At 44.6% G+C, this 24,417-nt stretch overlaps 1 long non-coding RNA gene across 1 annotated transcript in view; it reads left to right on the forward strand.

Moving 5' to 3' along the window:
- The first annotated feature begins 4,056 nt into the window (after positions 1 to 4,056).
- LOC146345140 (uncharacterized) overlaps positions 4,057 to 24,417 on the forward strand; it is a 38,506-nt gene continuing 18,145 nt past the window's right edge. The window contains exon 1 of the long non-coding RNA XR_014791887.1: positions 4,057 to 4,138. This is a non-coding gene — a long non-coding RNA (uncharacterized LOC146345140). The remainder of the gene's footprint in view (positions 4,139 to 24,417) is intronic.

The raw sequence follows: 24,417 nt of genomic DNA on the forward strand, positions 1-24,417 counted from the left end.
AGGCCTTCAAGACGAGGCTGGACAGCCATTTGTCAGGGATGTTCTGACTTGGATTCCTGCACTGAGCAGGGGGCTGGACTCGATGGCCTTGTAGGCCCCTTCCAACCCTACTATTCTATGATTCTATGATTCTATTTTAACCCAAATGCTCTCGATGGGGCTACCAAGCTCATCCTCCTGTATTTCTGTGCAAAGATATGTATTTTTAACATATAGTGCAACTCCACCTCCCTTTCTGTTCGTGTTGTTCTTTTTGAACAAGTTATATCCTTCAATTGCTGTATTCCAGTCATAGGAGTCATCCCACCAAGTCTCAGTTACACCTATCAAGTCATAATTTCCCTCCTGTATTAAGAGTTCAAGTTCGTTCTGTTTGTTTCCCATACTCTGGGCATTAGTATATAGATATCGAAGACCATGTGCTTTATAGTCTGGCTTTCTTCTATGTTTCTGAAGACTATTATTGGTTGCTATTACAGCTGTTCTCTCTGTTGTGGTGCATGAGGCTTCATCCATTGTTACCCCCAACTTTATGTTTCCCTCCCCTGTAGGATTCAGTTTAAAGCCTTTCTGATGAAGTTCTTCATGCTGTGGCCAGCATGAAGGAAGCTGGAGAGCCACGCCGCGGGAACTCCTTTGGTCCTGGAGGTAAGTGTGGCCAGTCCAACCATGGATTCTGGAGGTTGGATTCTTTGGAATCCAGCCTCATTTGGGTCTGTGGTAGATTTCTCCAGCATCCCTATTTGATACCCCTGGGTAAAAGGCTCACCTAGAGAGAAATATTTGAAATATGGGTTTGTTTGGGTTTTTCCCTGAAAATCCACAGCAACCTGATCAGAACAACTTCCACTGGCAGGGAGTTCCACTGGGAAGGTTCCACTACAGAAAATGTTTGTTGCCACCCATCGTTTCTCAGATAGCAGTGCAACTGGAGCAGAATAGAATAGAATAGAATAGAATAGAATAGAATAGAATAGAATAGAATAGAATAGAATAGACTTTATTGAGAGAGACAGGGGGAGTGTGTGACCTTGTTGATTCTCCTTGATCTCTCAGCGGCTTTTGATACCATTGACCATGGTATCCTTCTGGGACAATTGTCTGAGCTGGAAGTGGGAGGCACTGCTTGGCAGTGGTTTCGCTCCTGCTTAGATGGTCAGCTCCAGAAGGTCGTGCTTGGGGAATATTGCTCGGCCCCATGGATTCCCCAGCATGTAGTAACACAGGGGTCAGTTCTACCCCCCATGCTATTTAACATCTACATGAAACCACTGAGTGTGGTCATCCGGAGTTTTGGGGTGCAGTCTCATCAGTATGCTGATGACACACAGCTCTATTTCTCCTTTTCATCTTCTTCAGGTGAGGCTGTGGATGTGCTAAATCGGTGCCTGGCTGTGACAATAGACTGGATGAGGGCTAATAAACTGAAGCTCAATCCAGACAAGACTGAGATACTGTTGGTGTGTGGTTCTCCTGACCAGATGGAGGGTGCTCAACCTGTTCTGCTTGAGGTTGCACTCCCCCTGAAGGAGCAGATTCGTAGCTTGGGGGTTCTCCTTGAGCCATCTTTGTCATTTGAAGCTCAGGTGTTCTCAGTGGCACGGAATGCCTTCTACCAGCTTCGGTTGGTGGCCCAGCTAGGCCCCTATCTGGACAGGGATAAGCTGGCTTCAGTTGTCTATGCTTTGGTAATCTCCAAGTTAGATTACTGCAATGCACTCTACATGGGGCTCCCTTTGAAGACGGTTCAGAAACTGCAGCCCGTGCAAAATGCAGAGGCCAGATTGATAATGGGGACCAGAAGGTCCACATATATAAGACCAACTCTGGCCCACTTGCACTAGCTGCCTGTATGTTTCCAAGCCCGAATCAAAGTGCTGGTTTTAACCTATAAAGCCTTTCACGGCTTGGGACCACAATATCTGATGGAGCGCCTCTCCCAACATGAACATACCCATATACTATGCTCAACATCTAAGGCCCTCTTCTGATTGCCTACACTGAGGGAAGCTCGGAAGACAGTGACGAGGGAGAGGGCCTTTTCGGTGGTGGCCCCCAAATTATGGAATGATCTCCCCAACGAGGCCCACCTGGCACCAACATTGTTATCTTTTTGGCACCAGGTTAAGACCTTTCTCTTCTCCCAGGCATTCAGCAGTATATGATAAGTGTTTAATCAATCCTGGAATGTCTTATGGTTATGGTTGTTTGTTTTAGAGATTGTTTGAAGTTGTTTTAGATACATGTTTCTTTTGTGTATATTGTCTGTTCATGTATTTTTTATGTAAATGATTTTATAGAATCATAGAATAGTAGGGTTGGAAGGGGCCTATAAGACCATCAAGTCCAACCCCCTGCTCAGTGAAGGAATCCAAGTCAGAGCATCCCTGACAGATAGCTGTCCAGCCTCGTCTTGAATGCTTCCAGTGTGGGAGAGCCCACTACCCCCTAGGTAGTTGGTTCCATTGTCGTATTGCTCTAAAAGTCAGGACGTTTTTCCTGATGTTCAGCCGGAGTCTTGCTTCTTGTAACTTGAGCCCATTATTCCGTGTCCTGCACTCTGGGATGATTGAGAAGAGATCCTGGCCTTCCTCTCTGTGACAATCTTTCAAGTACTTGAAGAGTGCTATCATATCTCCCCTCAGTCTTCTCTTCTCAAGGTTAAACATGCCCAGTTCTTTCAGTCTCTCCTCATAGGGCTTTGTTTCCAGTCCCCTGATCATCTTCATTGCCCTCCTCTGAACCCCTCTCCAGTTTGTCTGCATCCTTCTTAAAGTGTGGTGCCTAGAACAGGACACAGTACTCTGGATGAGGCCTAAGCAGTGCTGAGTAGAGGGGAACTAGTACTTCCCAGGATTTGGAAGCGATGCTTCTATTAATGCAGCCCCAAATAGCATTTGCCTTTTTTGTAGCCATATCACATTGTTGGCTCATATTCAGCTTGTGATCTACAACAATTCCAAGATCCTTCTCGCTTGTAGTGTTGCTGAGTCAAGTATCCCCTATCGTGTGACTGTGCATTTGGTTTCCTTTTCCTAGGTGTAGAACTTGGCATTTACAGTATCCCTGTTAAATTTCATTCTGTTGTTTTCTGCCCAGCACGCCAGTCTATCAAGATCACTTTGAATATTGTTTCTGTCTTCCAAGGTATTAGCTATCCCACCCAATTTTGTGTCATCTGCAAATTTGATCAGCATTCCCTGCACCTCCTCCTCCAAGTCATTTTTAATTTTTGTAAACTGCCCAGAGAGCTCTGGCTATTGGGCGGTATAGAAATGTAATACAACAACAACAGCAACAGCAACAACAACAACAACAACAACAACAGAATTAGTCAAAAGGACATTTCAAAGACAGCCAAGTAAACATGTTTAAAATTCCAGAAAAGTAAACATAGGACCACAGACCATATTAAAAGAGAACAAAATAAAATGCAATTTAAAACTCAACGTAACATCATACATAAGACAGGATTTAGTATTTGGACTTTACTAAAATATAAGTAAGAATTAAGATTAAAAGTATTCTAAAAGCAATAAACAAAATTTTAAAAAATTAGGAAGTGCATACCAACTAGAGCAGAACCTCTCCCGAAGATTGCAATGTTTGGGGTGGGGGGGGGCATGCATAGGAGAACCTGCTATGTTTTGCTATCTACACCATAGACTGGGAGCCTCCATCAGAAGTGTTTTGTTAACTGTTCGCTATTCAGGGAATATAACATACCCTGAACAATAAATATTTGGGATAATCTTTTAAAAGTAGCTTGTAGCCATGTGGATGTTGTTTTATGTCACATGATCTAGAGATATGTTCAGCCATACACCATGCTTGTGGAATGCATATGTGAAGGTTTGAGGCCTACAAAGGCAAGGAAAACAGTCAGGCCTAGAGGCCTGGAGTTTTTGTTGTTATTGTGAGGGGGTATCCCTGAGAGGAGTAGTTTCATTTCCCCAGTTAAATTTCAGTTTCATTTCCATAGTTAAGTTTCATTTCTTCAGGGTTGAAGCAGTACTTTGGGGTTTGAGGGAGGAAGGTATAAAAAAGAAAGAGAGAGGAGTAAGAGCAGAGGGAAGAAGATCAGAACCTGAAGAGGGAGCAGGAAGAAGCAGCTTAGAAAAGTCTAAGTACAGCTAGGGTAAAGGAACTTGTGTTTTGGAACTTTTATTTTCTCTTAATGCCTTTTGTATCACTCAGCTCTATTGTGTAAATACTTTTAGTCATGATTTGCTTGCTTTAATTTTGTTGTGGTTAAACCCTGTGTCTAGAGTGTCAATCACCCCCATGCCTACAGCCTAAACCCCACGGTATTGGAAAGGGGAAGGTAAAAGAAGGAACATGGGATCTTCAGGAGGCAAGAGATCCTTAAGGAGTTGCTCAGTGGGGTCCAGGTCATAAGGGGAACCCTGACAGCATGCAAAAGCTATAGAAAGCCTAAAGGACTCATTGCATTTTGATTTGTATTGCTCATCTCACATTTGTCCTTTCCCCCCATGCCAAGGCGCACACCACAAAATCCATGTTCTTGGCACTTTTGAATGGTTAGAAGTGGATCAATTTTCATGTCAGTTTCCACTTTTTCTGAAGATGAGCAATCAGGACCAAAATTGAGATATAAAACAGAAATGCAACCAACCATTCAAGACTGACATTGACATGGATTCTAAGATGTGGCTTCTAATGTCTGTCTCAATAAAAAGAAATCTCTAAAGGGATCTGTAGGCATTAGCACTTTGAAATCACCTTTAGCACAGAGTTCGTAATTTGATGTGTTTGATATGATCTGTGTTATGCATGTTCTGATCATTCAGTTTGTATTTCAGTTTGTCATTTTTCTGAACTAAAAAAAAAAAATCCAGCCACAGCTGGAGCTAAGAATTTCACAACTCTACCACCTGTGTTCTTCCAATAGCTGTGTTAATGAAAATGTTAATTTCCATGCCAATCAGTATAAGAGTTACCACACTATTCTTCCCAAACTGGAATCTGGAGATTCTGTCTGCATGGAAATGCCCATGGAATTTCATAGGTATTTGTCAGGATCTACAGTAGGTAGGTAGCCCCTTCATGGATCACTGCCTTGTTGTGGCAAAGGGGCTTGCGTAACTCAGTGAAGCCATAAGCTATGCCGTGCAGGGCCACCCAAGACGGACAGGTCATGGTGGAGAGTTCTGACAACATGTGGTCCACTGGAGAAGGAAATGGCAACCCACTCCAGTATTCTTGCCAAGAAAACCCCATGGAATGTATCACAAGGCTAAAAGATATGACGCCGGAAGATGAGCCCCTCAGGTCAGAAGGTGTCCAATATACTACTGGAGAAGAGCAGAGGGAATTTCCAAGTAGCGCCAGAAAGAGTGAAGCAGCTGGGCCAAAGCTGAAAGGACACTCAGCTGTGGAGGTGTCTGGTGGTGAAAAGGAAGTCCAATGCTGTAAAGAACAATATTGTTTAGGAACCTGGAATGTCAGATCAATGAATCAAGGTAAGCTGGAGGTGGTCAAACATGAGATGGCAAGATTGAACATTGACATCTTGGGAATCAGCCAACTAAAATGTACAGGCATGGGCGAATTTAGTTCAGGTGACCATTATATCTACTACTGTGGGCAAGAATCCCTTAGAAGAAATGGAGTAGCACTCATAGTCAACAAAAGGGTGGGAAAAGCAGTACTGGGGTACAATCTCAAAAATGATAGAATGATCTCAGTACGAATCCAAGGCAAACCATTCAACATCACAGTAATTCAAGTCTATGCCCCAACCACTGATGCCGAAGAAGCTGAGGTTGATCGGTTCTATGAAGACCTACAACACCTTCTAGAACTAACACCAAAAAAAGATGTCCTTTTCATCATAGAGGATTGGAATGCTAAAGTAGGAAGTCAAGAAATAACTGGAATAACAGGCAAGCATGGCCTTGGTGTACAAAATGAAGCAGGACAAAGGCTAATAGAGTTTTGCCAAAAGAACATGCTGATCATAGCAAACACGCTTTTCCAACAGCACAAGAGGCAACTCTACACATGGCCATCACCAGATGGTCAATATCGAAACCAGATTAATTATGTACTTTGCAGCCAAAGATGGAGAAGCTCCATACAGTCAGTAAAAACAAGACCTGGAGCTGACTGTGGCTCAGATCATGAGCTTCTTCTTGCAAAATTTTGGCATAAATTGAAGAACGTAGGGAAAACCACCAAACCATTCAGGTATGACCTAAATCATATCCCTTATGAATATACAGTGGAGGTGAGGAATAGATTTCAGGGATTAGACCTGATAGACAGAGTGCCTGAGGAACTATGGATGGAGGTCTGTAACATTGTTCAGGAGGCAGCAACTAAATCCATCCCAAAGAAAAAGAAATGCAAGAAAGCAAAGTGGCTGTCTGATTAGGCTTTACAAGTAGCTGAGGAAAGAAGGGAAGTGAAAAGCAAGGGAGAAAGGGGAAGATATACCCAACTGAATGCAGATTTCCAGTGAATAGCAAGGAGAGACAAGAAGGCCCTATTAAATGAACAATGCAAAGAAATTGAAGAAAACAATAGAATGGGAAAGACTAGAGATCTCTTCAAGAAAATAGGAAATATCAAGGGAACGTTTGATGAAAAGACAGGCATGATAAAGGACAAAGAAGGCAGGGACCTAACAGAAGCAGATGAGATTAAGAAGAGGTGGAAAGAATACACAGCAGAACTATACAGGAAAGATCTGAATGTCCCTGATAGCCATGATAGTGCGGTCACTGAACTTGAGCCGGACATCCTAGAGAGTGAGGTCAAGTGGGCCTTAGGAAGCATTACTAACAACAAAGCTAGCGGAGATTACAGTATTCCAGCTGAGCTATTTAAGATCCTAAACGATGATGCTGTTAAAGTGCTGCACTCAATATGCCAACAAATTTGGAACACTCAACAATGGCCACAAGACTGGAAAGGGTCAGTTTACATTCCAATTCCAAAGAAGGGCAATGCCAAAGAGTGTTCAAACTACCGTACAATTGCACTCATTTCACATGCCAGCAAGGTGATGCTCAAAATCCTACAAGCTAGGCTTCAGCAGTATGTGAACTTAGAACTACCGGAAGTACAAGCTGTGTTTAGAAGAGGCAGAGGAACTAGAGATCAAATCGCCAACATTCGCTGGATCATGGAGAAAGCAAGAGAATTCCAGAAAAACGTCTAATACTGTTTCATTGACTACGCTAAAGCCTTTGATTGTGTGGATCACAACAAACTGTGGCAAATTCTTAAAGAGATGGGAGTACCAGACCACCTTACCGGTCTCCTGAGAAACCTGTACAAGGGTCAAGAAGCAACAGTAAGAACCGGACATGGAACAACCGATTGGTTCAAAATTGGGAAAGGAGTATGACAAGGCTGTATATTGCTTATTTAATTTATATGTAGAGTACATCATGAGAAACGCGGGGTTGGATGAATCACAGGTTGGAATTAAGATTGCCGGGAGAATTATCAACAACCTCAGATACGCAGACAATACCACCCTAATGGCAGAAAGCGAAGAGGATCTCAAGAGCCTCTTGTTGAGGGTGAAAGTGGAGAGTGCAAAAGCTGGTTTGAAACTCAACATTAAAAAAACTAAGATCATGGCATCTGGCCCCATCACTTCTTGGCATATAGAAGGGGACGAATTGGCAGCAGTGACAGATTTTATTTTCTTGGGCTCCAAGATCACCGCAGACGGTGACTGTAGCCATGAAATTAAAAGACGCTTGCTCCTTGGGAGGAAAGCTATGGCAAACCTAGACAGCATAGTAAGAAGCAGAGACATCACCTTGCTGACAAAGGTCCGTCTAATCAAAGCTATGGTTTTCCCAGTAGCAATGTATGGCTGTGAGAGCTGGACTATAAGGAAGGCTGAGCGCCGAAGAATCGATGCTTTTGAACTGTGGTGCTGGAGAAGACTCTTACGAGTTCCCTGGACTGCAAGGAGGTCAAATCAGTCAGTCCTAAAGGAAATCAACCCTGAGTGCTCATTGGAAGGACAGATACTGGAGCTGAAGCTCAAATATTTTGGCCACCTAATGCGAAGAGAAAACTCCCTGGAAATGACCTTGATGCTGGGAAAGATTGAAGGCAAAAGGAGAAGGGGATGGCAGAGGATGAGATGGCTAGATAGCATCACTGATGCAATGAATATGGACTTGAGCACACTCCAGGAGAGAGTGCAGGACAGGAAGACCTGGCGTGCTATGGTCCATGGGGTCACGAAGAGTTGGACACGACCGAACGACTGAACAACAACAACAGTAGGTTCCAACTGATTCTGCTCTAACAAGAAGTAATTTATTGGCAGTAGGGATGATGTCACTCTCTGATTACTCCTGTGTCATGAGTTCTGGGTCAGAACCTACCCCTTGCTTCTCTAGGCCTCAGCCCTTAGAGGGAAGAAGGGTTGTTCACTCAATTCCTCCCTCCCAGTCTTCTATCTCTTTCTTTCTCTCTCCTGAGCTACCTCCTGAGCACACCAGGCACCACAAGAGAATCCTCTCAGTCTTGGCTTGCCCACCTTTAAATACCTGCAGGTAAGCCTTGGGTTGTCCCACTTCCTGAACCATCTCCCATGTGGCTTCCTATTGGGGCAGAGCTGGGAGGCACACCCCTGTCACTATTGCAGTGTGACACCATGTTGTTCTCTCCCATTGCTTTTGCTGACCTTGCCATGGCAATGGAGGAGACAGTGGCTCCTCTTAGAACAGCCTGGTGTTACAGGTGAGTGGCACCTGTGCTGGATGCTGGAGGCGGGCTTCAGCTCCTCGGGAGCTGGACATCCTGGTTAGTTGCTTCCAGGTGTTCCCTAATTCCTTGAGATTTACCAGTAGGTTTAGGTGGAAGCAGCATTAGATCCAGAAATGTGGACTTCTGATCTCACACATGAGTTGTGCCTAAGTAGAAATGGAGCAATTGCTTTGCTAGGATTGCTGGTGCTCTGTGGTGGTATCATTACAACAGCACAAGATGATTTTGTTGGTGATGATTACTTATAATTACTAGGTGTGTTCTCTCTCCTTTTGGATGAAGCACATAACTCCCACTAATGGTCATGCGATTTGAGTGCATTGGGGTGGGAATGTTCCCTGTAGAATATATACAGAAAATGCCCCAAGGGAATCATACATTTGACAACTGTGCCATTATGCTATCAGAGGCTTAAAAAGCTAGCATGCACAGTAATTAAGAAACTACAACAGGCAAATTCCCATTTTGAGAGTCTGGCTTTTATTGTTACACATGTTCTTCAGAGCAAAGTCTTCTCAGCGGTTCCTTGGGTCATAAATGTTTAATTTTTAATCTATTTTTTATCAGTAGTGTGTAAGACAACAGCTTCCACCCCAAAAGAATCTTTGCAAGAGCTTTTTTTAAAAAATGTCTCTGAAGTTTCAAAGTAATAGTGGCTAGTGTTGAATTTTTAAAATATACCGATCTTTTTAAAAAGTATATGTGTGTGTGTGTGTGTGTGTGTGTGTGTATATATATATATATATATATATATATATATATTTGTGTGTGTGTGATAGATAGAGAGAGAGAGAGAGAGAGAGCAGGGGAAGAGGGGGAGGGGGAGGGAGGGAAAATTAATAGAATAGAATAGAATAGAATAGAATAGAATAGAATAGAATAGAATAGAATAGAATAGAATAGCTTTGTTTTTCAGGATGGCTCCACAGTTTCCATGGCAGATAGAATAGCTTCAGTTCACTGGTGCAAATACATATGGTTTGGGCAACATACTCAAGTCTTGTAGAAATGTACAAGAATTCATTTAGGGTCAGAATTTATGTACTTCCATCCCACAAACATGAGCACAAGCACATTTCCCAAGCTTGCAATGTTGGTTCACAAAATGTGTACTTTAGAAAAATGCTCAGTCTCACACTTTAGTCAATGGGGAAAAGTATGCGTTTGGCTTTGCACTTTAAAAAATGTAGGGCAGGGGGTGGCAGGAACAGGAATGGGGTGGACCAGGATTCAAAGTGGAACTTGGAGAACCTCAGCGAACTCAAGCCTCTCTGAGTCCCCCACCCCTACTCATATCTTTAAACATAAATAACATAATTGAAATAAAAGTAAAAAATAAACTTTGATGTACCTATGTTTGGTAGCCCCAGCCTAATCAGTGCTTCCAAGCATGTGTGTGGTTAAAGACATGGGTCTGTGTTTTTCACACATTACCACCATGACACACTGTAACACCAGCACCCTGGTGCTTAGTAAAGGGCCGATTTGACAGGCCCCCTGCTCCGAAAGGCTTACAATCTAAAAACAGACCAAAGGGAAACAGCAACATCCTTGCTGGCTGGGGATAAGAGCCATAGTGCAACACATCTGGAGGGCACCATGTTGTGGGAGGCCGGACATATTTTCTTCTTCCTGTTAGCAATAGACACGTGGAATCCTGCTTCCATGCCTGTATCCTCCTAGCTTGAGTGGTGTGTGTGTGTGTGTGTGTGTGTTTAACATGGACCTCTGTTTTAATTGCACTTTTCAATCAGTGGTCTGTTTGCAGAGGTTTAGTATTATCCTGGGGTAAATGGATACTTCACCTTGCCAGTGTGTTATTGGAGTCACAAAGGATGACATCATTTATTAGCCTTTCAGCTGTCTCTTTAGTGGGTCCAGGAAGCCCAAACAATAGGTATTTCAGAAGGTATTTATCTCTTGTAAATCAGGTGACTGTCTTCTCTTCCCCACCCCCTTGGCAACATCATGTGGTGATGTGCTTGTTAGCTAATGTTGGCATGGATGCAAAGTAAACTCTTGTTGAAAGATGAAAAAGAATATGCAGGTCATGGAAAATAAATATTTGGTGAACTAACTTATTTATATGTGTCCTTCACCATCTGCCCAAAACAAGCTGAGAGAAAGAGGATGATAGTTGTCTCCATGAAACAAAGGTGATGTCAACTTCATTCAGCTACCTCAGGTGACTGAGAGGGGAGGGAAACAAAGGGCAGCACACAGGCCAGGAGAATTTCCCCTTCCTCACTTGGACACCCCATTTTGTTTCCAGTTAATCTTCAGGGAGAAAAGATGGGTAGGAAGGTGCCTGGCTGAGGATTGGGAAAGCATTCCTTCCATTCCCATGGTTCGGAGGTGAGAGCCAATCCTTATGTAGCCAAAATGATAGCACCAATGCATAAGGGGGAGGTATCAGCAGGTTTGGGGAAACACCAAGGTTTGCAGAAAATATGTATGTGTATATATATATATGGGGAAAAGAAACACGGGGGGGGGGAGCCCAATGAGAACTGAGCATGCTCAGTGACCATGGAATGCTGACTGAATGTTCAGAGAGGGATGGAAAACTGGGTGGGGATAGGGGACAGGGAATGGAGTGGAGTTGCTGGCATCCTGAACAGGGAGCACTCCACATTGCAACTTGTTGTTGCAGGACCCACTTGTTTCCCTTAGTGTGGATGTCCTGTTCAGATCCCAAATTGAACCTCCCCTTTCCTTCCTGTTGATGTGAGAGGAGCAATCATTTCATTTGGTGGCTGCCCAACCTTGATGTATGAGGAGTGGGTGAAATTCTCACCCAGCCCCAGCCCAAAGCTGAAAGCATTTTGCCAGTGCAAGTTGCTTCTTGTGCATTGTCATTTGCACCTGGAGCATGGCGAGAAGCTTAGCAACTTACCTAGGATCAACTGGAAATCCAGCTTTGGAACTGTAAGGGTTTTAGCCTCCAGATTTTCCCTTACCAGGAAGGAACTACACCTCGTCAGTCAATAGTTGGTAGCACCTGACCAGTATTCTTTGGTACAACAGCAATGTCTTGGTGCTTGCAAAATACTGGGATCCCTTCTCCAACCAAAAGGCTAAAACTTCCTCTCCCCTCTCTTTCTAAATAAAGATTGTACAAACAACAGGATTTGAACACCTCACAATCTCCCCCCGCCCGCTTCCCCTTCTCGAATATACACAGCTGGATCTGCAGCGTTAGCTTCCTTGAAGGTGCTAGAAAGATTGGATCTGCTAGGGAGGAATGAAAATGTGATATACAATGACACAATAGGCTCTCTTCTCTCTTTTTTCCTTTTTTTTCTTCTTTAAACACACACACAGAGAGAGAGAGAGAGAGAGAGAGAGAGAGAGAGAGAAAGAGTTTCCAAGGCTAGGCATTTAATAATTGCTCCGAGAGCTCATTCTGCATTCGTTCCTGCTTTGTTCCCCGTCCTTGGTGAAATGGCCTCGTTACTAAGAATGGATGTCGCTGCATGTGCTCCACACATCCTTATTTAAGCACACATTGTCCATATAATATAACAAAAGATTCTTCACGAGCATAATAGATTTCCTTCATGTGCATTTCTAGACTCCATTACTCTGCATCCACAGCGCTTGCACCTGGGGATTGCTGGAAAGCCGATATTTTCTCACAAATTACAAACACGCTGGGCCACCTCCCTGCTGAAATCAAAGGTAAATTTGCTCACCGGTTTCCAGGGGAACAATGTTAATTCCCATCTGACTCAGTGACAGCAGGAAATGCAAGCTATGCTTTGGGGGGGAAGGGGTAATCTGGAATTTGGGATAACGGCCATTATCTCAGACTCAGAACAGCACTGCATTGCTTTGCACAAGGTTTTACAAGCCTGCTGTATGGGAGGCTTCCAAACGACAGATGGGTAAGCCTACCCCAGCAGAAATTGTAATTTGCTCACCAGGTTCCGAGTTCCTTGTTCCAATCTCGGATGAAAAGTCCCCTTTGTTCCAAGTTCTCATTTTGTGTATATGAACTGCTGCAGAAGCACAGATCTCTTCCTTGCCTGTCAGTCAGCCACCTCCAGCCTCATTGCTGCCCTCCCAATTGGGGATAGTCACACAACCAATCTTCAACATGCTAGGATTCTCTGAACATTGTCTTGCCACTCAGCTCGCACCCGATTCCTGTTCACGTTTGTGACTGCTGCTTGCTCTATGCGAATGGGGAAATTGCACAAATTGAGTGCCTATCAACTGTGAAATTTGCACAAATTTCCTCCACAGACTACAGTGGGGCTGATTCAGTTTACAGGGAAATTTGTGCAAATTAGGACATCTGTGCAAAATCGAAGTGGGAAAGGTGCAGAAATCAAACCCAAGTATGTGTCTGGCAATTTGCGAGTATTTGCGGTGTAGACACGTGCTTGTGATTGCATTCAGGGCTTCAAACAGGGCATCCTTGTATGTTTTGCAAGCAAAAACAAAATTCTCATCAAGCCCTACTCCCAGCCTCCTCTTCCTTGAAACACCCCATGTGCGCACTCATAAGAGGCGTGTTTGCCTTCATGCCTTCAGAGATAGTGTTTCAGCCTAGCAGGCACTTCTGGGAATGCCCATGTGACCACATCATGTGATGTGCCGTGACCATTCCAGGAAGTGCTGAAACGCTGGGCTGAAACCTCGCTGCTGCAAGAACAAAAGAAGGTATCCTTAAGAGCTCGTTCACACTTCACACCCACGTGGTTCTCTCACAATGCTTACCACATACTGGGAGGCTAGCAGCTCAATGAGTGGAATGACTTCATTGAAAAAACATTGCTTGACATGAAAGGTGACATGAAAGTTCTGTCTGTGATGTTGTTGCAGAGGAATGCATTTGGGGGGTGGAGCTTGGCAACATTTCCTTGGTTCAGCCCCCTGGATTTTGGTCTGTTTTCTGTTGAGGAGTCTGACTCAGGCTGCAGCGAGCCTGGCCAGTCCACGGTTTTTTTTTAATTTGTGCACATTACAGCTGAGTTTTGCGGACATTTGCATGATTTGCACAAATTATGCCAACTGCCGCTGCAATTTGTGCAAATCTCTATTAGAGCAAATTATGGCTCGTTGTTGCTCAGTCGTTCAGTCGTGCCCGACCCTTCGTGACCCCATGGCCCATAGCACGCCAGGCCTTCCTGTCCTCCGCTCTCTCCCGGAGCGTGCTCAAGTCCGTATTCATTGCATCGGTGATGCTATCTAGCCGTCTCATCCTCTGCATCCCCTTCTCCTTTTGCCTTCAGTCTTTCCCAGCATCAGGGTCTTTTCCAGGGAGTTTTCTCTTCGCATTAGGTGGCCAAAATATTGGAGCTTCAGCTTCAGTATCTGTCCTTCCAATGAGCACTCAGGGTTGATTTCCTTTAGGATGGACTGATTTGACCTCCTTGCAGTCCAGGGGACTCGTAAGCGTCTTCTCCAGCACCACAGTTCGAAAGCATCGATTCTTCAGCGCTCAGCCTTCCTGACAGTCCAGCTCTCACAGCCATACATTGCTACTGGGAAAACCATAGCTTTGATTAGACGGTCCTTTGTCGGCAAGGTGATGTCTCTGCTTCTTACTATGCTGTCTAGGTTTGCCATAGCTTTCCTCCCAAGGAGCAAGCGTCTTTTAATTTCATGGCTACAGTCACCGTCTGCGGTGATCTTGGAGGCCAAGAAAGTAAAATCTGTCACAGCTGCCAATTTGTCCCCTTCTATATGCCAGGAAGTGATGGGGCCAGATGCAAAAATTTCCTGGAGTTTGAGGGGGGAAAATGTGGCTCAGCCCACAAATGCAAACTGAGTTGGGCACACCATGGATCTCCACTGAGCCAAAAAAACAGATGGATTTCCCAGTGATGGACATCCCTGTGTTGTTGTCCCTACAATGACCTGCTCGCATGGGCAGCGTCATGCAGTTGTCAAGAGCTGAACAGGCATGCCTGAACCAGACTGTAGAAGAGGGGTTTCAAACTGCAAAGCAAGCAGGAGGGTGAAGGAAATTGTTCCTTGGGTGTTCAGGACAAGCAGAAACAGTTGTTCCAAAACAGGCACTTGAGGCAGGTTCAGCAGGGAGGAGACAGAGTTCATTGTGAAGTGCAATTAAGAATAGGAAAAGAAAAAGCCCTGTTGATCTGGCTGCTTAGAGCGTATTCCAGTGTGAGTGTGTTTTGTCATTGTTGTTGTCATTTTGCAGGGATGGGAGCCAGTCATTAACTCCAGCTATGGCTCATTCCACATAGAGAAAGTGAGCTGTTTCATTTATTTATCTTTTTCTCCAAGAAATTCAGAATACTGTACATGCCCATTGCCTCTCCCTGCCCCTGTCTTACCCTGTGATGTCAGTTAGGCTGAGAGACAGTTACTGGGCCAAGAGTATGCATCGAGCTTCATGGATGAGTGGGGATCCAAACTCAGGTGTCCCCAGTCTGGCATTCTACACGCTACACTATACTGACTCCCATTAGGATCTCAGACTAAGTCCTGACCATTACATACCAGTGCAAAAGGTGAGTGAGAGAAGAGAAGAATGAGCAGAGGAGATTGGGGAGAAAAGAAAACCCTGGATGGCACAGAAGCCCCATCCATAATCATTTGCAGCCTGCATCCTTTGCAGAGCTCTCTTTGCAGTCATGACAGCTAGAAACCTGAGTTGTGGGTTAAAAAAAGAAGAAGAGATGACAGCTATGAGTTTCAGGAAACAAAACTAAGCAGCAGCACCCAAATTTTGCATGGCAAGGTACACCATCCTAAAAACACAGCCCTGTAAGAATTGCCTGTGAAAGATTGGACTCCAGTCTATAAAATATAGATATCCCAAGTATATTTAAATATGCAATAGCAAGCAAATCAAATTCTATTTCTGTTACCCTGTGTGACCCATGCGCTGGTTGGGGGCTTCCACGGAACTGAAAGAGACAGCTTGTCCCTGCATGCCCTTGCTCTCATGCCAATGGGGAATCAAAGAGCTTTGTAACGTCAGGTATGAAGTCATTTTCCCACATCTAATGAACTTCATTTGACCTCACTTGAGCAGACCGAAATCAACCATTGACTCCATGAGACTAGGACTGTGGGGATGCCTGGACTCTTTCTCGCGCCCATATGTTTTCATTTTATAGGGAATTTAACAACCTCTATAACAAGCCAAAAGAAGGAGGTAATAGGGGGTGGGGGAGTAAACTCTCAAGCCATTCTAAGCCATATTGCCGCAACAGTAAATTTTTCAATCAACATTTATTTAAGAAATATGTAGACACTTCAGATGATGGGTGTGCGCCGGTTATTAAAGTTGTCATCTGTTGACAAATGGGTTGTAATTATGGTATTTGCAAAAGCATTACACATATGTTGCGCTGACATCTCCAGTTTATATATAGATAGAGAGGGAGGGAGAGAGAGAGAGATGTATCTCTATTCCTAAAGCAATGCTGCATTTATAGATTCAAATCAGCCCAGAGAAGCCTCTTGAGGGACCTTATTTAAATAATAATAATGGGTTAATATGCCTTATGAATAACTATTAGGTAATGAAAAGGAGAGATTTGGTTCTCCATGAACAAAGGGGGGCTTCACGCAGGGATTCCACTGGTCTTGGCATTAACCATCCAACTGACAGGAGGAGCAGGCTGGCAATGGGGTGGCATCTCTCCAGCCTACTGCAGCCATCTTTGTCACAAGAAATATAACCACGGCAGTTTGGTTATTTACGATCTTTCATTTACTGTGCCTGCAGGAGCTTTCACGGTAAGATTTTAATGAGCATAACAGATAGTCAGAAGTTAAACACAAGGGGATGAGAAAGTTTGGGTCTCAGAGCATGAACTGCTATGTACCCTGCCCCATACTGAAATGCTGGGATGAGGAATTAAAAGTAGGGCTGCACTCCAAGTCAAAGCGGGGTGCTTTGGGGTGCTTCGGGATGCCTCTGAGGCAAGGCAGAGGGGGCACGAGGCAGCACAAAGCAGGTTGGGTTGTTCCAAAGCACTTTGGCATTCTTCAGTGCGACCTGGAAGCCCAGCCCCCAGCTCCTCACCTGGGTCCTCTGGACGTGAACCAGCAGCCATCTTGTTGTTCTGGAGTGGGGAGTCATTTTTAAAATGGCGACTCCCTGTATTTCCAGAAAGAGATTGTGCAGGATCTATTTCTGGAAATACAGGAGGTCACCATTTTAAAAATGGCTCCTCCCCACCCCAAACAACAAGACAGATGCCAGCAGACATCCAGAAGGCCTAGGAGCTGGTTGTGATGGCAGTTCCCCCAGCAGCAGCAGCTGCTCGGCCCCTCCCGGAAAAACAAGATGGCTGGCAATGCATGCCCAAGGGCCCATGGGCCCACATAAGGACCTAGTTGCTGGGCAGCATGGGGGGGGGGATTCGGAGGTCCAAATCCTGCTTCAGATCCAGAGGCCAAAGTGGGTCAGGGGGCCCTGAATCAGCCCCAAGTGCATCGGGAGGTCCATGCACAGCCCTAATTAAAACAATATAAACACTGAAGATGAGGCTATCCCTACATCACCCAGGTAACTGCTGCCCTCCCACCTTAAAGAGAAGGAGCATATGAGTGATTCATGTGTTTGTGCATATACCTAAATGCTCAGCATTATTTATTTACTTATTTATTTTATTATATTTATATCCTGCCTTCCCTCCAAGGAGCCAAAGGCAGCATACGTGATCCTCCACCTCTCCATTTTATCTGCACCACAACTTGTGAGGTAGGTTAGGCTGTGTGTCCATGACTGGACCACAGTGAGCTTCGTGGCAGAGTGGGGATTAGAATCCAGATCTCCAGAGTCCCAGTCTCACTAACACTCTAACCACTACACCACGCTGGCTCTCAATGTTCTATGGCCTAGCTCAGACATTTATAAGGCTGCCACAAGTCATAGAGTTCAAAGGGGCCTTGTAAGACTTGTAGTCCAACCCCACCCCCCACACACATGGTGCAGGAAATCCAGAGCTGTTCTACATGAGGCTGCTAATTTGCTATATCTGCTTTTGGTTTCATTGCAGAATTGAGATCTGTGCACTACACAAAGAGTGTTTCCTTCCCTTCTTTTCTGCTACATAACCTCTAGGTGGCACCATGGTATAGTGGAATAGTGCAAATATGCAAGTAAAAAAAGCACTTGCATTTGCTTTTACAATTAAATAACACACTTTTTCCTGTTCTAAAAGAAACTCATCAAAAGCATTCTTTAGAAACTGGAGGTTCATGTCATCTAAAGAACCCATAAACAACTGTGTGCAGGGAATGATGGGCACATGTTAAATGTCTTGTGTAGAAAAGCCCCCAGAGCTAGAACATCCCCAGCACATAGATGATGTCCAGCCTCAGGTTGAAGATCTTCACCAAGGGAAAGCCCACGACCCCTATGCGTAATTGGTTCCATTGTCTGCATGGTGGAGGAGTGGACACACCCTGCCTCACTGTCAGGCAGATAACACATGTAAGGGAAAAACTGGAGGCTAAAATTTCAGGGTCCCTGGTATTACATACCTGGGCACACTTATGGGATCTCTATACCTCAAGTTTATTGTGCATTCATGGTTGCTCACTCACTGAATTGTGTTGGTCCTTTACATGACATCATCATTGTCCAGTCATTATTCCACTATTTCCTCCCACCTATCCCGTGTTTTCCTCAAATGGAAAAAATGGTATTTTTCCACATATGCGCAAATGGAGTGCCATGTCCTCCCCGTGTATTTCTCCCCTAGCGTGAATGAAGTGCTGAGTGTGGTTGTTGGGGGTGTGGTCGTGATGTTGAAGGTGGTGACAAAGGTCTGATGGGCGTTCAGCCTTCCAGCACCCACACCATTTTGGCTCCTCGCCATTTTCAGCCTGCCTGTTCAAAACAGAGAGGCAGAGCAGAAGAGGGGCAGCGAGGGGGGGACAGAGCGGAGGAGCAGCAGAGGGGCTCTGCAGCGGGGACTGGCCAAAAGCATGGAAGAGGGAGGTGGGGTCCAGGGAGATCGGTGGTGGGGCTGTCTGTGTGTCAGTCCCTATCCACCAGTAATATGCAGGGGGAGGGAAATGGGCAGGAACCCAGGACCAAGTATCGCTTAACCTGGAGCATGTGTAATGCCTCTTCACGGAAACATAACACTATGATGGGAATGGCCATCTACAGAGAAGGAAGCACGTGTAAAGGGAGTCAGTTGTGATCCTGCATTTAAAACGGAAGTGGAAAGCCCCATTTTAAATGCAGGATTTTAGGCTGGTGTAGAAATCCCCTTAGTTTAAAGAGCCTCAGTTTGGCCCAGATGCTGTAGGTGAGGTTTCTTTGAGGACTCAAGTTAGAATGTTCACATTCACTCAAATTCACTTAAATTCTACAAATAAGGCCTAAAACAAAGACAGAAGCTAAATGCATTTATTAAAGAAAGACAAAGGAAGTTGAACACGCATGGAAACCCATCACTCAGCCAAGCAAAGACATGCTTACAAATCTTGCAGCTGGATGCCTACCATTCACACCATACTTTACCAGTAAAGGAGGCAAAGGGAACCTTCGCCCAATACAGGACTTCCGTTGAGGCCCTGCAATCAGGAGGGGCACACACCAAGTCCTATTATGCATGGCCTTAAATTCTCTTCTAAACTCGGTGACCTCCTTCTTATCACATGTTCTAAAATCTTTACATCTGTTGGTCCAGTTCACATTTTAGGTCACATGTTAGCCTATGTTTCCTAAAGGTTCTTTCCTATCTCTGACACATGTTGTTTACTCCAAAATGGGCCTTAGTTCTTCTTTCCTGTGGTGAATGGCTCCATTTACCTCTCTTTCTTTGTTTAGACATCTAGACAAAGGGGAATCCCAAACCACAATGTGTTATTTTCTGTGACCCCTTACCAGTTACCTAGTTCCCTTTTAAGGGTACAGACAGTTGGGAGGTTATCAAGAAATCTCACGTCACATTTATTATTTCCTTATTTTATTTATTCAAAACATTTATATCCTACCCTATATCATTAGGATCTCAGGGTGGCATACAGAAAAAAATCAATTTAGACAGTATAAAACAACAAATAATTGAAACAGCTAAAAACATATTAAATCATTAAGCAAGCTAATACCAATTTAAAATCTAAAACAATAAAACAGTTACAGTGGTGTGCTACTTTAGGGAATGCATTTAGCCCTCAAAGTTTTGATTTAAAAAGCCATGTTTTAACTTGGCACTGAAATGAAACCAATGTCTGGGCCAATTGGGCCTCTACGGGGAGGGCATTCCACAACTAGGATGCCACAGCAGAAAAAAGCCCTCTCCGACTTCCCACCGTAGTGTACGTCTCGCACTAGAGGGCCACAGAGGAGGGCTCCTCCAACAGATCTCAGTCCTTGTAGGCATATATAGGGGGAGGTGATATCCCTCAAATATCGAGGTCCCAAGCCACTTAGGGCTTTAAATGTCATCACTAGCACCTTGAACTCCGACCCTGGCAATCAGTTCAATTAGGGATGTAAGAACTCACCCTAGTTTGGTTCTCTGTGCACTCACCGAAGCAGCATCCCTGCTGGCTTCCCCCCCAAACCTGTGCTCGAGCCACCCACGAGTTCGGTGAATTCCCCAGCACTCACCGTGAACCCATTCAGTGAGCGCCACCATTTTCGCGCCTTTGCTTTCTAGGAAAAACAGGAAGTTTAAAAAATGCATATATTCAAATATGCACAGTTTGGAGCTGGGAAAGCTAAATAAGCGCAATATTAGAGGGATTATATTAGAGGGTATAATCCCTCTAATATTGCGCTTCTAGCAGATGGGTCTTGTGGATCCTACCTCAGGATGGGTTCTGTCTTCCTAAGCGCTCCTATTAGAGTTCTCATCTTACAGGATCTGATTGGCCACTGACTCTCAAGTTATTGTGATGGTGTAGTAGCAGCTGAAAAACATCCAGGTTCTTGGCTTACTAGTAACATGGAGACTTGGTTAAGTATGAAGCTCTGAATCACATCATCCTTTCCCTTACTGATAATATCAGTAGCCAGATAAGGGGAGTGAAAATACTGAGAAAGGATCGCTCCCTGCTTATACCTTAATAAAGACACCTTTACAGAGGAAAACAAAGGAAGTATATCTTTTAATGCAGTGATGTTCAAATGTATACATTCAGGGAGATGTAGAGAGGAGCTCCCAAACATCTACCACAGAAACGCTGAGCATTGCAGTGGATTCCGGACAGTGTCCTAGGAAAGCCTTCCCCAGCCTGGTGTCCTCCAGAAGTATTGAATTAAAACTACTATTATGATGGGAATTGTAGTCCTACACAGCTGGGAGGAAACAGTTTAGGGAAGGCTGAAGTTGAGAAAGGATGTCCCACAGTGCATTTTCAGTTCATATAGTATGCTTGTCTGGCCTGTTGAGCCTTTGCCATTATCCCACATTTTCATGTGACAACACACCTCAGAATACATACCACCCTTTCCTGACAGCCACTCACTTTAGAAAAGGTTGCAAGTGTGGTCCAGGTATCTTAGATGGAAGCTGCTCTCCTGCTACTTCTCATGGAGAACCTCCTAGCAAGCTACTGAGGGACCCCAGGGCCCCCCAGCTTGAAAATTAGTAGGCTAGCTTAATCTGAACACCAGCCATACATTTCATCTTTCCCCTCCTTCATCACTGTTTAGAACTAACTGGGACATAAAGGAAATGGTGCCATGTTCTTTTTTTCAGTTGATTTTGACAAAACAGTGTGGTACTATCAAACTTCAGTGTCTTTGTAGCTTGGCGAGAAGCTTAGATATTTACTATAAAAATAGTTCCAATGTTTCTAGCACACACACTCCTTCCCATTTCCCCCTTTAATGGTTCCCTTTTCATTATCTGGACAAATGGTTTCAATGAATACGATGGCTTTGAAATACAATCTGCTCCACTTATACTGCCCTGGCTTAATGTAGCCAGCTGTTGGGGCCATCCAAAAGCTAGAATTTATTCCTGCTTTCATTAGATTTCATGGTGCGGGAGACGGGGGCAAGTCTCCACCTAAAAGCAATCTAAACACAGGGTATTAATAATGTTCAATAAAAAAGGTGTTTTCATAAACAACCCTTCACATATTTTATACCTGACTATGGCAAAGTGATGAACCATGCTAGAAACTTGCTTATTGCAACATGCCATACATATATCCAATTTAAAAGCAATCATTTACAAGCATTAATATTAGCAGTAAAAAAAAAAAAAAATCATGTTGCTATACTGCAAGAGCTTGCATATGCTTTAAGCTTTGGCTCTGAATGAAGAATTAATTTACAAACACTTGAAACCCACCATGAATTGAGAATGTTCATTTTCATGGGGACTGGATCAGATTCGTCACATTTCAGTAGGGGTGGGTTGTGGTGAGGAGGGGAATATCTTCATCACTCACTGCTTTCCACTAGTGTTTTTAAAAAAGACACACATTCAGACTAGGGGCAAAATTCTGTCTTCACTTTCCTTATTCCCCAAGATCAAAGGAAGTTAAAAGAAGTGCTGGTAACTTTATATGTGCAGATGTTCAGACCTGGGTACTATTTTTTTTAATGGTAGTCTCCTGAAATGACTCCTGTGGAACCATTCATCTATGTATTTTCATTCCACTTTATTGAACTATAAAAGTAGCTAATCAAGAAATGCAACACCTATTATCTAAAGTGTTTTTAGGTGTGTTTGGCTTGAACGAACACAATAATTTAATTCCTATATTCTTCCCAATTGGTGTTGGGGCTCATAAATGAAATGGCATCCAGTCTATGTATGGAGTTTGATGGGATGTTTCTGAGGGAAAGCAAATGCCAAAGAATGCAACTTCACATATGAGTTGCTTAAAGCACACAGATTCCTCTGACACCTTCAAAGCAATAATCGCTAATGCAGTCTGCTAACGGCGACGTTCTCTGGCCTCAATCCCCCTGTGGCTCAGAAGAAGACTCAGAGGGGGAGAAGCGTTCAACCAGTAACTTCTAATCGCTACTCCAGGACCTTCCAAGCCAGAAGACATGGCTTTACCAGACTCCTCTGATGTAGTTCTTCTCATTGCCTCTCTGCGATAGGACCCAGCAGCTACAAAACTGGACAATGGCACTTAAGAAGTTACTCCCCGGAGGAGGTGAACAGCAGGTCCAGACCTGCCAGGCTTCAGAGGGCTTCAGATGGCCTCTGCATGTTGCTGATATAATTGCTGTTCATGGGTGGGCTTCAGCCAGTGATCTGTCCAGAATCCTGACTGGCCTTGCCTTGCTTTGCCGATTGCCCAATTCACTCGACATCAGAGCAACCAGCCTCCACTGAGAGGTACCACCACTAGGCATGTATGGATTTTGTTAAATCCATTCCACCCATATTGCGAGCATAAAGGGTGGGAAATAAGGAGATGAGACACAAGTAATAGGTATCAAACTGGGCCACATATATTGATCAATCTGCAAAGGGGAAAAGACCTGGATGGGCAACTAATCTGTGCCAGCAACTAGCTAGGCACTATAATGGGCAAAAACATTCAAAGCCTGCTGAGTGGCGACTATGAGATTGCCACCCCCTGTACTACCCCTTTTGGGGGAGGTAGGCCTTCCCCTGTCACCACCTTCCAGGCCGCAAAACACCAGGTGGGTGAGGTGAGTTGGCCTCACAGATAACCCTTATCTCCCCACTGGGGCTGCAAAACTCAGAGCAGGCATCACCTCTCATCAAAACAGTGCCTCTGAATGATCATCACTCCTGTTCTCATCAGCATTGCCCGTCCCTAGCAGCTTACCTGGAGAAATGTGACCAAATAGCTTGACCATCAAATAAGACCACATTAACCTAGTGGACACACACTCCCCACTTACAGTGCGGAGTAGGCAAAAAGTCTCACAGGCCTGGCCAATCAGACTGTGAGCCAAAAATTCCTACTTGGCCCCCCAAAAAGGCGACCAGAATAACCGACACTGCATACAGGGAGGGCAGGAAGGAGCAGTGCTTCCAAGAGTTGTTGAGAAAGGGTCTGGACAGCTAAAAGTGTCTCTCTGGCTCCTCCCACCCACAGTGGCACCACCGGACAGGATGGTCGCCCATGTCTCCTCTCTCTGTCGCTGCCCGCAATGCACACCCACCCACCCCCCGTGGCCAGGCAAGCCAGACACGGGGTAGAGCATTTTTGCAGATTCTCAAGCATCTTTCATTCTATCATGCACTCATTGACGGAATCGGATGTCTTTTAGGGGTGTATGAAAATTTCATTCCATAGAATCATAGAATAGTAGGGTTGGAAGGGGCCTATAAGACCATCAAGTCCAACCCCCTGCTCACTGCAGGAATCCAAGTCAGAGCATCCCTGACAGATAGCTAGGGGTGTACGGATTCCCCACCATCTGTTCTGGTGGGGAATCTGTGGGGGGGAGGCAATCCGTTCCTCCCCCCTGGAATTCTCCAGAGCGGTTCCGCTCCACTCAGATTCTGGGGGGTGGGGGACTGGCTTGGGGGCACTTACCTTTCCTCCTGCCAGCCAGAGCTGTTTGCCTCCTCCCTGTCCCTGCCAATTGGCATGTCTTTAAAAAAAAAAAAAAAAAGGCGACCGGGAGGATGTGCCCATAGACTTATACACAAATAGAGTCATGAATCTTGCATATAGGTCTATGTGTCCATAGGCTTATATGCAAGATTCACTGCTCTATTTTGCATATATAGGCACATCCTGCATGTGCCC

This window comes from Heloderma suspectum, chromosome 5 (genome assembly GCF_057233095.1).
Source record: "Heloderma suspectum isolate Gila_16-S chromosome 5, 16-S_ref, whole genome shotgun sequence".
Taxonomy (NCBI): domain Eukaryota; kingdom Metazoa; phylum Chordata; class Lepidosauria; order Squamata; family Helodermatidae; genus Heloderma; species Heloderma suspectum.